Genomic DNA, 14,748 nt, shown 5'->3' with positions numbered 1-14,748 from the left:
CATTGAAAGTCATAATCAGAGAAGGATTATGATCTAAGCTGTTTCTGAAAATATTACTTTAAGGATTGGATAGAGGAAGGCAGAAGAGGATGCTGTCCAGGAAAGAGATGATTTCAGTTTGGATAGAGTGGTAGTGGCTGAAACTAGGACAAGTAAAGGGATTTGAGGAATATGTACAAGTCTAAATTGATAGGTCTTGACGATGTAGCAGGTGCGTGTGTGTTTTGTCATGTGTTGGACAACAGAGAGGGAACTGTCAAAGCCAACAGCCCTGGTTCTCTGCTTTTGTAGCTGGACAAATAGCTGTGCCATATTCTTGAGACAGTAATGGCGGAGGACCAAATTTGGAAAAAACATGATGAGTTAAGTTTTAGGTATGTTGATTCTGAGGCACTTTCCAAGCGGAGATGCTGAGAGGCAGTTGGGAGCTCAGAAGAAAGGTCTGACATGGTGTGGAAGAACTTTAATGGGCTTGTCCAACATCCATTCCCAACTCTTTTCTCTTTTGCCAGCCTCTACTATAGAGGCTGGATAAGCAACATTTTCAGTTTCCTTATCTTTTTGCATATGAGGATAGCCATGGAACAAAGATCTGGCCAATGTGACATAAGCTTGAGTTTGTCAAGGAATTATCAGGAAACCTTTTTTTTTTTTTTTTTCCTGATATAGATACTATCTCACCTCTGGTTTATTCTATCACTTTGAATATGGATGTGAATATGGAACTTTTGCAGCCATATTACTGCCATCAGAGAACAGGCAAGAGAATCATAGACACTTCAGTCAAGATGTCATTGAACAACTAAAATATGCCAGCAAAAGCTACCTCCCAACTTTATGAAAAACAAAATAAAATTATATTTTTTCAGCTACTCTGTTTTTTATTAATTGCAGAAACAAACTATTTCTAGCTGATACAGGTAGAGTTATAAATTTGACAATCATCAGCATATGGATGATAATTGGAGCCAGGCGCCAGAAGAAAAAGGCCCAGAACAGACCTTAATGAACTCCAACAACTGAAGTCTAGTTAAAGCAAAAGGAGCAAGAACAGGAGCTGAGGAAGAGTGTCCAAAAAGGTAGGAAGGAAACCAGAAGAGTGTGTAAAACAAGGACGCCGATGGAAAAGGGTCTTATAAAAAGGAATGAATGGTCAATGGTGTTAGATGTAGCTGTTAGCTGAATCCTAAAGCATCTACTGGATTTGGTGACATAGAGGTCACTTGTGACTGTGGTGGAACTATTGGAATGCATTATATAGGAAGGGTAGGCCAAGAAATGGAAGCATCATCTACAGATAACTCTTTTGGGGTGTCAGGCTGAAAAAGAAGAAGGTAGCAGGAAGAAGCTGGATAGAGAGATTTTGTTTTGTTTTTCAAATGAGAGGATGGACGAAGTTGTTTTTCTTTTCTTTTTTTTGAGATGGAGTTTCACTCTTGTTGCCCAGGAAAGAGTGCAAGGGTGAGATCTCAGCTCACCGCAACCTCTACCTCCCGGGTTCAAGGGATTCTCCTGCCTCAGCATCCTAAGTAGCTGGGATTACAGGCATGTGCCACTACACCTGGCTAATTTTGTATTTTTAGTAGAGATGGGGTTTCTCCATGTTGGTCAGGCTGGTCTCGAACTTCCGATCTCAGGTGATCCACCCACCTCAGGCCCCCAAAGAGCTGAGATTACAGGCGTGAGCCACTGCGTCCGGCCTGGATGAAGTTTTAAAATATGTAGAAAGGACCATCCAGGCCAGATAAAGAGAAGAGAAAAAGGTTATTGATAGCATGAGATTCCTAAGAAGGTGGAGGCAATTGGTGATCACAGCACAGGTAAAGGGATTAGTTTTTAATGTTAAAAATATGAGACTCAGAGAGGCAGATTAAATCTGATGAATAAGATAACCTAAATATAGCCAGTTTATTTAGGAGGTAGGCACTGTTGCTTTCTGGATATACTGATTATATAATTTGCAATATAAACTATAGGGGCCTCTGAAGAAATGTGGAGAACTCCTATGGTGATTTTGAGGTTTGCAGGACAAAGACAGCAAACCTGCTCCACAGTTGCCCCACTGGGCGACTTTGATTTTCATAGTGGATATATCACACTATAATGTCTAGCTCTCACTCTCACTTTGGTGGGTATATGGTATTCTAGTATATAGTAGCCAATCTTACTTTGGGATATATAGCAGTCTAGATTCTAGCCCTCCGTCTTCACTTGGTGAATAAAATGGTTAATTTTATGTGTCAGCTTCGATATGCTACAGTCTCTAGTTATTCAATGAAACACTAATCTAAGTATTGTTGTGAAGACATTTTATAGATGCAATTAAAGTTCATTATCAGTCAACTTTAAGTGAGTGAGATTATCCTAGATCATCTAGGTGGGCCTGATTTTATCAGCTGATGAAAAGCCTTAAGAGCAGAGCTGAGGTGTCCCTGGATGAAGAAGAAATTCTGTCTATGGGCAGCAGCTTCAGCTCATGGTCAAGAGTTCCAGCTTGCCTTTCCTGACAACCGGCCCTGAGGACTTGCCTAGCCAGCCCCCACAATAGTGGAAGCCAATTCCTTGTAACAAATCATTTAATATATATTTCCTCCTGGTTCTCTTTCTCTGGGTGAATGCTGGCTGATACAGTGGACATATCACGGTAAAAAATCCAGCCCTCAGCAAGCTGATTTGTTAAAATACCAAGGGTGGGCCTGACAGATAGAAAGCTGAAAAGGCTAACTAAAACACCAAGAGTACCTGTATACAGTAAGAAAGTTAGATTACAAATATCAGAAATACTCAAAATCCATATGAATGGCACACTCATTGGATGATTTGTGGAATCAAACGTGGAAGTAGGGGCAGGTGAATACTGAACTACATCAGGCTAAGAGATCTGATGCATCCATCTTGCCATGGAGCCTCTCCCTTGCCAAGAGAACCTCAAGTACTTAAAGTTCCTTTGCTGAAGCTCTTTCTCTGAGGGAATGCTACTCTGGTCATTAACAATATTGCCTACCTGACTTGCCTGTTTCTAAACTTACATGGCTAAGTAATTCCCTTTATAGATACACTACTTTCTTTACCTATGTTGATACTGATATAGTCAATCCAGTTACCCAAGAGCCTCACAGGCTTAGGCATCTTTCTACTTCCTTCCATGGTCCTTACATAGCTCTGCTCTAATCCCACTCTGTATTGATGTTACACACTGGCTTTCAGAGGGTAATGACTTTTTCCTGTTTCTTGAAAGCCCACCAAAAGTTTTTGTGAAATCAGTACTTCAATTCTAGACAAAGGGGTTGTGGGCCGTTGAAGGAATATGCATTCACAGTTCAGAAGGTAGCTCTTAGATTAGCTATTGTTAATCTTCTGGAAACTAGTTAGATTCTATCATACCATCCAAACACCTTCTACCTTCAAGTTTTTCCTTCCAAATCAAAATGTTTGCAAACTGCCAATATCTGTCCTAAAAGCTTTGCATACATTAATTTCTACAATCCTTGTAACAAAGTATAAACACCTTGAGAGGAAGCCATTGTTATTTCTGCACTATGGAAGGAAAACCGAGGCTCAGAACATCAACAAGTTGTCCAGTGTCACATACTAGTAAGATGTGGAGCTGGGGTTTGGGTCCAGACCTATCTGACCCCACACCATGGGCTCTCCACCACAACACTATAAATATCCCTCTTCCTTTAATAATTAGATACATCTATTGGAAGGTAATGTGGAGTTAATAAATTGTTTTTTAACCCCAAACCAGATTTCCTCCTACAGACCTTTCTAATCTGCCATGCACATGGTATCTAAACATGGTTCAACCATCTTTTCACTCATGATCTCTTTTTCCCCTACGTGATTATGTGATATTAAACCTACTATTTTTTCCTTTGTTTGGCCCAAATGTGTTCTAATTTCTCATCCTCCTCTTTCTACTCTTATTCCTTATTCATTAGACTATAAATTCAAAGGGTAGTAAGTGATGCTTTGAGTTTCAAATCATTCATCAGGATGATAAATGTTTTAATTTAGAAAAAAATCACATTTTTAGTTGATGTTGCACTTTAAAAACCACTTTACAATTATAAAGCACTTTTTTTCTATTCAAAGAGCTTTCATATACATTATATACATTATTTTGTTTGATCCTTACAGTATCCTTAGGATCTGAGTAAGATAGATATTATTCTCATTTTGCAGATGAAAAAATTAAAATAGAAAGCTTAAGTAACATCATTTTCTGGCAAAATAGATTAGATATATGTAGATTTACATGGTAATGCCCACTAGGGTTCATTCACTGAATTTATAGAAAGAAACAGGAAAGTTTAATGGAGATATCAAGTTATCCAATACAGTCACACAAAGGTGACAACAAACAAATAAAACTAGTGTGAACAGTCCCTGAAAGAAAACTATTAACCCCCCAATTAGACCAATCTCAGCTTAGTTTAACCAGATTATACTGCCCTGCCCCTAAATTTCTATACTTAGATTACATCACTTGACCTTACTTGGATGATTCTATACACTTTTGTGGGAGGAGATGTAGGAAGAGAGTTATATATAGAATTTTCAGAAAGTAGCTAGAAAATATCACCAAGTAAAGGCATGCTTTGAAATTCCGTATGCATTTCATTTTATTCTTCATTTTCCTTTCCTTTCCCTTCCTGCCTAACTAGCCCCCATTGCTCCACACACATTCGTACCCATTCTCTCACACATAGCGGCTTGCTCCATAAATAACTCAGCGACAGTACAAGCTCTAAGGGATATTAGAACAGCTCATTGGCTTCTTGGGCATGCTCTCCTCTCCTTGCCATCAAGTTTTCTTTGCTGATGAAAAGAAAAGACATTTTTTTCCCCTAAGATTAACCTATAGAGGGCATTAATTTAAAACATCACTAGGACACCAGGTGTCTAGGAGAACTGTGTACAAGCGCTAACCTCAAAACATTCAGACTTTGAACTAACACCTTTGAAGTAATCTGTGACTGAAATGCAATGCTTAGGTGATGCTTTCCAAGCCTGTGGCACACCATTCTGCCCAGGTAGGTGTCGGTGTGAGTGCATCTCTGTGCTGAAGTGTCTTTGTATGCCTGTGCGCACCCTATTTTCTTGATTTTTGTATGGATGGCATTATAGGGATCACAAAGCTACTTAACTTATTGTAACCCTTTTTTTTTTTAGATGGAGTCTTGCTCTGTCACTCAGGCTGGAGTGCAGTGGCGTGATCTTGGCTCACTGCAGCCTCTGCCTCCCGGGTTCAAGCAATTCTCCTGCCTCAGCCTCCCAAGTAGCTAGGACTACAGGTATGCACTGCCACGCCTGGCTAATTTTTATATTTTTAGTAGAGACGGGTTTTCACCATGTTGGCCAGGATAGCCTTGATCTCCTGACCTTGTGATCCGCCCGCCTCAGCCTCCCAAAGTGCTGGGATTACAGGCATGAGCTACCGCGACTGACCAACCCACTTTCTTAAAACTACTTCTATCACAAATTTTTAGTTCTTCTGATTTTGGATTTTTTTTTTTAACAAAAAAGAGGAAGAAGAAAAAGGTAAAAAGAGAAAACAAAAAAAGAAAAGAATAATGAAAGGGAAGCCAACACCACTTCAATTTGATTCGGATATCCAACCTTAAAAAAAAAAAAGTTCAAACCCAAAACCCAACAACCAAGAAAAACTCCAACAAAACAATAGATATTTTAAGCTGAAAGTGTTCCAGATCCCTCTGACAAAGAGCCTCCCGAGGATTACAATGCAGTCAATGTTGCTTTAATTAAATTTAATGCTGTGTGAAATGCACTCCAAGAAACTTTGATGAATGACTGGGGTAATTCACGGAGCTCACTAAAGGGCATCCAGCCCTTGCCGGGGTGTCAAGCCACGATGAATTGGTTAGTACAGGCATGTTTATAGACTGCCTCGGGAACCTCGTATCTGTGTGGTAATGTCAGAGATAATGTTATGATTCGCTGGACCTGAGGGGGCTTTGATGACACGGTTAATGAGATGTCCCAGAGAGCACCCCTGCAGGTTGTGCTCGGACCTCCCACATCAAACGAGCAGCCTTGCCCCTCCAGAGCTGCTGCCCTCCAAATCCCTCAGCTGGGCTTTTCTTTCCTTAGGGTCTTTCTCCCTCTTTTCTTTCTTTCCTTTTTTTTTTTTTCTTCTTAGTCTACATTCACTTTGTCTGGCTGTTGAAATTCAAAAGTTGTTAGTTTTTAATTTGGCTTCTTGTTGACCTGAGAGTGAACAAAAGGCTTTCTGGGATTTGTGGAAACTAGGAGAGAAAAGAAAAGGATGCTGGGGAAAGGATAAAGAAAAAAGAAAAAGGACTCATGGCCAAGAGAGGTAACATCTAAAAATCACCCTGCTTACAAAAAACAAAGGTTCCCTGTAGACTTTGGTAGTAAAATGTGGTCATATTGTGGGAGAATGTGATTTTTAAAAACCTCAAATTTTATTTGCTTTACTGACATCTAAAAGAAAAAAAATTAATTGATAAAAATTAAAAATTAGCCAAAACAAGCATATAAGCAAGCAATTCACTTATGATTATAAAGGACACTGTTGTGTTTTAACAGTTTTTCTCCTCATTATAATCTGTGAGTAGAAAAAAATCCTCCTGGGAATTGAAGAAAGAAATGGTAGCTGGTAAATAAACATGCTTGGAATATATCTCTGCAAAAAGTCCCCAGACAGGAAATGAACAGACAGTATTACCTCATTAAAGAGAATATGCATAGAAGGCAAAACAGAAGTATATCAAATAACCCTTCCTGAGAAAGAAAATTGTTTTGTTTATTTTATACTTTAAAGACATTCTAAAATATTTGCCTATCTGAATGTAGCCAAATATCTCCTCCTTGGGGAGAAAGCAGCCTTTATTATTAATACTTTATTATTTTTTCACAGAGGAAGAGAGGGAAACGATAACTCACCATTACATGTTCTAAATATGCTTGCCACTACCATTTTTCTTGTTTCTAAAGAAATTACTTGAAACTGAATAGGAAAAACAAGCAATAAAGTATTTCCCTTTTTTCTATTGCATTCTTTTAAAAAATAACTCCTATTGAAATCCTATTAATTTTTTATTGCTGAAGGATAAGTGAACTATCTAGGTAGACAGTTTCTTATGGTAAGTGATATTTATTTAAAAATATACTTGTTTTGCTTAATAGCAATATAATGAATGAAGTTGAAATTGGAGCACAGGCACAAAAGTACCACACATGGTTTGGTTGGTTGTTTCCTAAAGAGGACAAAAGATAAGCAAGGAGCTAATCTATTTTAAAATAAGTCTAGCTCCAAGATAGTTTAGCTCCAAGATAGTATGACAAAATAATCTTTGTACTCATTAAGGATCAATTAGTGCTTCTGCTAACTGGACTCTTGCCCACAAATATAAAGGACAGAGAACCTCAGAAAGCTGGATGAGAAGCTTATTTCTTGGTTGTAAGTTGGAAAGAGTAGCTTTATAGGTGAGAGGGTATTATTAATTATATCAAAGTTGAAGTATGGGTTGAAAAATGAATGAACACAGTAACCAATTGGATGTTGCTTTAGTAAAGAATGATTTCAAAATATTAAGTTGTTCCTTAACAGGGAGAGGAAAAATTAAGTGATTGAAAAGGAGGGATGTTTAATAGAAGAACTGGAGGTAAATACGATGCCTCTCTTACATAAGGAGCAGCTTATTAGAAGGTCTCTGTGAAATATGTTTACTTTTTATAGCTCTATGCCAGGCTCAAAGCCCTGACAACAGACAAACTGCCTGTGTGTAGCACAAGTATCAGGCAGAACTCTTTCTGTTGCAAGTGACAGAAATCTCGATTTGACTTTGTTTAAACAAACTTTTAAGAAAAGGAATATATTGGCTTATATGATAGTAAGTCTAGAGAGAGATGAACTTTCATGTAGATCTAAATTCAGATTCCAAACAGTATCCTAAGGACTAGATTGCTTTCTACTTTCCTCTACATATTATATAGATTTCATTTTCAGCTCGGCATGATGACAAGTTAGCTGCAGTTGCTCCAGCCAGATATTCTTTCAGGTCCAAGTTGGATAAGACAGGCTTGAGATTCACTCTGACTTCATGGACTTAGGTCATGTGCCCAGCCCTCGATTTACTGCCATCACCAAAATAATTAGCTGCATTAATTTGCTTATGGCCAGGTCATGCGTACCACCCCTAAAACTGGGGGTAGCACCCCACAGACCACATGGAGTGAAAGTAGGCGAGTGCATACCCAAATTAAAAATTATAATCTGCTACTAAAATGAGAGAATTCTAGTACTGTATTCCTGGATGATGAAGAGACAAACAAAAATTCCCCCAAACACGTCCTATCTCATTATGTCTATAATAGGTATTTCTACAATTTTACTCTTTCTATGATTTGAGAAATCTACTGATATAGGCTTGGGCTGATAGTAATAAAGGGTAAGAGGCAACGTTTCCTTAAAATGGGGCTAGGAGAGAGGGCAAATTATCTAATATGTTTCATACCTAAGTACAATTATGCAAGTCATTCATCTGGTTATGAAGGGCAACATCAAAAGTGCGTTACAAAGCAACTGGTAGTAGAAAGAAAACTAGCTTTAGGTCATAAGCCAGTTTCTGTCACACTTTTTGCATTTTCTTAGGAATTTTAGGCAGTTATAGCCACAAGGAAGAAAAGTCAGTAGTCACGCCTGGGTCCTGCTAGATAAGGCAGCTGAACTGAAAGAGGAGGAAGAGTGCAGCCAGCCAAGTGGCAGAGCACCAGGGCAGTTACATTCCCAATGCACCACAAAATGACTCTATAATGCAGCATAGACCAAAGCTGAATGCAAAAAGAAATCACATTGCTGGTGAGGAACTGCGTTCCTTTGGAGGTTCCTCACCAGCAACGGAACAAAGCTGGACGGAGAATGACTTTGACGAGCTGAGAGAAGAAGGCTTCAGACGATCAAATTACTCTGAGCTACGGGAGGACATTCAAACCAAAGGCAAAGAAGTTGAAAACTTTGAAAAGAATTTAGAAGAATGTATAACTAGAATAATCAATACAGAGAAGTGCTTAAAGGAGCTGATGGAGCTGAAAACCAAGGCTTGAGAACTACGTGAAGAATGCAGAAGCCTTAGGAGCTGATGCGATCAACTGGAAGAAAGGGTATCAGTGATGGAAGATGAAATGAATGAAATGAAGCGAGAAGGGAAGTTTAGAGAAAAAAGAATAAAAAGAAATGAACAAAGCCTCCAAGAAATATGGGACTATGTGAAAAGATCAAATCTACGTCTGATTGGTGTACCTGAAAGTGATGGAGAGAATGGAACCAAGATGGAAAACACTCTGCAGGATATTATACCGGAGAACTTCCCCAATCTAGCAAGGCAGGCCAACGTTCAGATTCAGGAAATACAGAGAACGCCACAAAGATACTCCTCGAGAAGAGCAACTCCAAGACACATAATTGACAGATTCACCGAAGTTGAAATGAAGGAAAAAATGTTAAGGGCAGCCAGAGAGAAAGGTCGGGTTACCCTCAAAGGGAAGCCCATCAGACTAACAGTGGATGTCTCGGCAGAAACCCTACAAGCCAGAAGAGAGTGGGGGCCAATATTCAACATTCTTAAAGAAAAGAATTTTCAACCCAGAATTTCATATCCAGCCAAACTAAGCTTCATAAGTGAAGGACAAATAAAATACTTTACAGACAAGCAAATGCCGAGAGATTTTGTCACCACCAGGCCTGCCCTCAAAGAGCTCCTGAAGGAAGCGCTAAACATGGAAAGGAACAACCGGTACCAGCCACTGCAAAATCATGCCAAAATGTAAAGACCATGGAGACTAGGAAGAAACTGCATCAACTAACGAACAAAATAACCAGCTAACATCATCATGACAGGATCAAATTCACACATAACAATATTAACTTTAAATGTAAATGGACTAAATGCTCCAATTAAAAGACACAGACTGGCAAATTGCATAAAGAGTCAAGGCCCATCAGTGTGCTGTATTCAGGAAACCCATCTCACGTGCAGAGACACACATAGGCTCAAAATGAAAGGATGGAGGAAGATCTACCAAGCAAATGGAAAACAAAAAAAGGCAGGGGTTGCAATCCTAGTCTCTGATAAAACAGACTTTAAACCAACAAAGATCAAAAGAGACACAGAAGGCCATTACATAATGGTGAAGGGATCAATTCAACAAGAAGAGCTAACTATCCTAAATATATATGCACCCAATACAGGAGCACCAAGATTCGTAAAGCAAGTCCTGAGAGACCTACAAAGAGACTTAGACTCCCACACATTAATAATGGGAGACTTTAACACCCCACTGTCAACATTAGACAGATCAACGAGACAGAAAGTCAACAAGGATACCCAGGAATTGAACTCAGCTCTGCACCAAGCGGACCTAATAGACATCTACAGAACTCTCCACCCCAGATCAAGAGAATATACATTTTTTTCAGCACCACATCACACCTATTCCAAAATTGACCACATACTTGGAAGTAAAGCTCTCCTCAGCAAATGTAAAAGAACAGAAATTATAACAAACTATCTCTCAGACCACAGTGAAATCAAACTAGAACTCAGGATTAAGAATCTCACTCAAAACTGCTCAACTACATGGAAACTGAACAACCTGCTCCTGAATGACTACTGGGTACATAACGAAATGAAGGCAGAAATAAAGATGTTCTTTGAAACCAACGAGAACAAAGACACAACATACCAGAATCTCTGGGACGCATTCAAAGCAGTGTGGAGAGGGAAATTTAATAGCACTAAATGCCCACGAGAGAAAGCAGGAAAGATCCAAAATTGACACCCTAACATCACAATTAAAAGAACTAGAAAAGCAAGAGCAAACACATTCAAAAGCTAGCAGAAGGCAAGAAATAACTAAAATCAGAGCAGAACTGAAGGAAATAGAGACAAAAAAACCCTTCAAAAAATTAATGAATCCAGGAGTTGGTTTTTTGAAAGGATCAACAAAATAGATAGACCGCTAGCAAGACTAATAAAGAAAAAAAGACAGAAGAATCAAATAGATGCAATAAAAAATGATAAAGGGGATATCACCACCGATCCCACAGAAATACAAACTACCATCAGAGAGTACTACAAACACCTCTACGCAAATAAACTAGAAAATCTAGAAGAAATGGATAAATTCCTTGACACATACACTCTCCCAAGACTAAACCAGGAAGAAGTTGAATCTCTGAATAGACCAACAACAGGAGCTGAAATTGTGGCAATAATCAATAGCTTACCAACTAAAAAGAGTCCAGGACCAGATGGATTCACAGCCGAATTCTACCAGAGGTACAATGAGGAACTGGTACCATTCCTTCTGAAACTATTCCAATCAATAGAAAAAGAGGGAATCCTCCCTAACTCATTTTATGAGGCCAGCATCATTCTGATACCAAAGCCAGGCAGAGACACAACAAAAAAAGAGAATTTTAGACCAATATTCTTGATGAACATTGATGCAAAAATCCTCAATAAAATATTGGCAAAATGAATCCAGCAGCACATCAAAAAGCTTATCCACCATGATCAAGTGGGCTTCATCCCTGGGATGCAAGGCTGGTTCAATATACGCAAATCAATAAATGTAATCCAGCATATAAACAGAACCAAAGACAAAAACCACATGATTCTCTCAACAGATGCAGAAAAGACCTTTGACAAAATTCAACAACCCTTCATGCTAAAAACTATCAATAAATTAGGTATTGATGGGATGTATTTCAAAATAATAAGAGCTATCTATGACAAACCCACAGCCAATATCATACTGAATGGGCAAAAACTGGAAGCATTCCCTTTGAAAACTGCCACAAGACAGGGATGCCCTCTCTCGCCACTCCTATTCAACATAGTGTTGGAAGTTCTGGCCAGGGCAATTAGGCAGGAGAAGGAAATAAAGAGTATTCAATTAGGAAAAGAGGAAGTCAAATTGTCCCTGTTTGCAGACAACATGATTGTATATCTAGAAACTCCATTGTCTCAGCCCAAAAGCTCCTTCAGCTGATAAGCAACTTCAGCAAAGTCTCAGGATACAAAATCAATGTACAAAAATCACAAGCATTCTTCTACACCAACAACAGACAAACAGAGAGCCAAATCATGAGTGAACTCCCATTCACAATTGCTTCAAAGAGAATAAAATACCTAGGAATCCAACTTACAAGGGACGTGAAGGACCTCTTCAAGGAGAACTACAAACCACCGCTCAAGGAAATAAAAGAGGATACAAATGGAAGAACATTCCATGCTCATGGGTAGGAAGAATCAATACTGTGAAAATGGCCATACTGCCCAAGGTAATTTATAGATTCAATGCCATCCTCATCAAGCTACCAATGCCTTTCTTCACATAATTGGAAAAAACTACTTTAAAGTTCATGTGGAACCAAAAAAGAGCCCGCATCACCAAGGCAATCCCAAGCCAAAAGAACAAAGCTGGAGGCATCATGCTACCTGACTTCAAACTATACTACAAGGCTACAGTAACCAAAACAGCATGGTACTGGTACCAAAACAGAGATATAGATCAATGGAACAGAACAGAGCCCTCAGAAATAATGCCACATATCTACAAGTATCTGATCTTTGACAAACCTGAGAAAAACAAGCAATGGGGAAAGGATTCCCTATTTAATAAATGGTGCTGGGAAAACTGGCTAGCCATATGTAGAAAGCTGAAACTGGATCCCTTCCTTACACCTTATACAAAAATCAATTCAAGATGGATTAAAGCCTTAAACGTTAGACCTAAAACCATAAAAACCCTAGAAGAAAACTTAGGCATTACCATTCAGGACATAGGCATGGGCAAGGACTTCATGTCTAAAACACCAAAAGCAATGGCAACAAAAGACAAAATTGACAAATGGGATCTAATTAAACTAAAGAGCTTCTGCACAGCAAAAGAAACTACCAGCAGAGTGAACAGGCAACCTACAAAATGGGAGAAAATTTTCGCAACCTACTCATCTGACAAAGGGCTAATATCCAGAATCTACAATGAACTCAAACAAATTTACAAGAAAAAAACAAACAACCCTATCAAAAAGTGGGCAAAGGACATGAACAGACACTTCTCAAAAGAAGACATTTATGCAGCCAAAAAACACATGAAAAAATGCTCACCATCACTGGCCATCAGAGAAATGCAAATCAAAACCACAATGAGATACCATCTCACACCAGTTAGAATGGCAATCATTAAAAAGTCAGGAAACAACAGGTGCTGGAGAGGATGTGGAGAAATAGGAACACTTTGACACTGTTGGTGGGACTGTAAACTAGTTCAACCATTGTAGAAGTCAGTGTGGCGATTCCTCAGGGATCTAGAACTAGAAATACCATTTGAGCCAGCCATCCCATTACTGGGTATATTCCCAAAGGACTATAAATCATGCTGCTATAAAGACACATGCACACGTATGTTTATTGTGGCACTATTCACAATAGCAAAGACTTGGAACCAACCCAAATGTCCAACAATGATAGACTGGATTAAGAAAATGTGGCACATATACACCATGGAATACTATGCAGCCATAAAAAATGATGAGTTCATGTCCTTTGTAGGGACATGGATGAAATTGGAAATCATCGTTCTCAGTAAACTATTGCAAGAACAAAAAACCAAACACTGCATATTCTCACTCATAGGTGGGAATTGAACAATGAGATCACATGGACACAGGAAGGGGAACATCACACTCTGGGGACTGTGGTGGGGTAGGGGGAGGGGGGAGGGATAGCATTGGGAGATATACCTAATGCTAGATGACGAGTTAGTGGGTGCAGTGCACCAGCATGGCACATGTATACATATATAACTAACCTGCACAATGTGCACATGTACCCTAAAACTTAAAGTATAAAAAAAAAAAGAATAAAAGACACCTGGGGACAACTTCTTAAAAAAAAAAAAGAAATATATGCAACAATGGTAATGTAAGCTAAAAATATCCTTTTTTTGGAGACAAAATTGAAAGCCTACTACTACCACTGTGGCTTCTTGCCCACATTCATAATCAGAAGAAATATTAAATGTCTATTAGAGGTTACTGAAAATAAAAATGTATTTTTTCCCAAAAAAAAAAAAAAAAAGAAATCACAGGTAGATGGAGCAAGGTGAAACAAAGGCACATCACACTGCATAAGGAAAGAACATGCACTGTAAATATTATAAAGCATGCACCACAAATCCACAAAATTCAATATTTTTCTAAATCTGTACTGAGACCAGGAGGGCCTTTGACTCCAGAAAGTGATGCCTCATAAGTTGCAAAAAAAGGTTAAGAAACACTTAACAACGATTAGATAGAAGGTGTTGATCTGTGCCTAGATATTGTATTCATCTCTAGCTTCAAATAGTACTTTTATAAATGTTAATATACAAATAAGATAATAATTGTTTACTAAAATATTGATACCTGTGAACCATAGTGGGTTTTTTAGTATAATTTGCTAGAGTGTGTTTATTCATCTCATACCTCTCTCTGGTAGCAGGTACATAATTGCAGGCGTGGTACCCCCAAATAAACTAAATAACCTCATGGAAACAGGCATCACATACTTATTGCTGATATAATAACTGTAAATTCCACAGGTTTATCCACTACACTACTAGTTTTGACTGCCTTGTTTTGTTTCTTAATCATTCTAAACCCACAGTCTGAACACATTTACATTTTCTGTTTTAATACCAAAAGCTTCT

Source organism: Pan troglodytes, chromosome 3, assembly GCF_028858775.2.
Source record: "Pan troglodytes isolate AG18354 chromosome 3, NHGRI_mPanTro3-v2.0_pri, whole genome shotgun sequence".
Lineage (NCBI taxonomy): Eukaryota > Metazoa > Chordata > Mammalia > Primates > Hominidae > Pan > Pan troglodytes.
Note: the sequence above shows the minus strand (reverse complement) of the source record.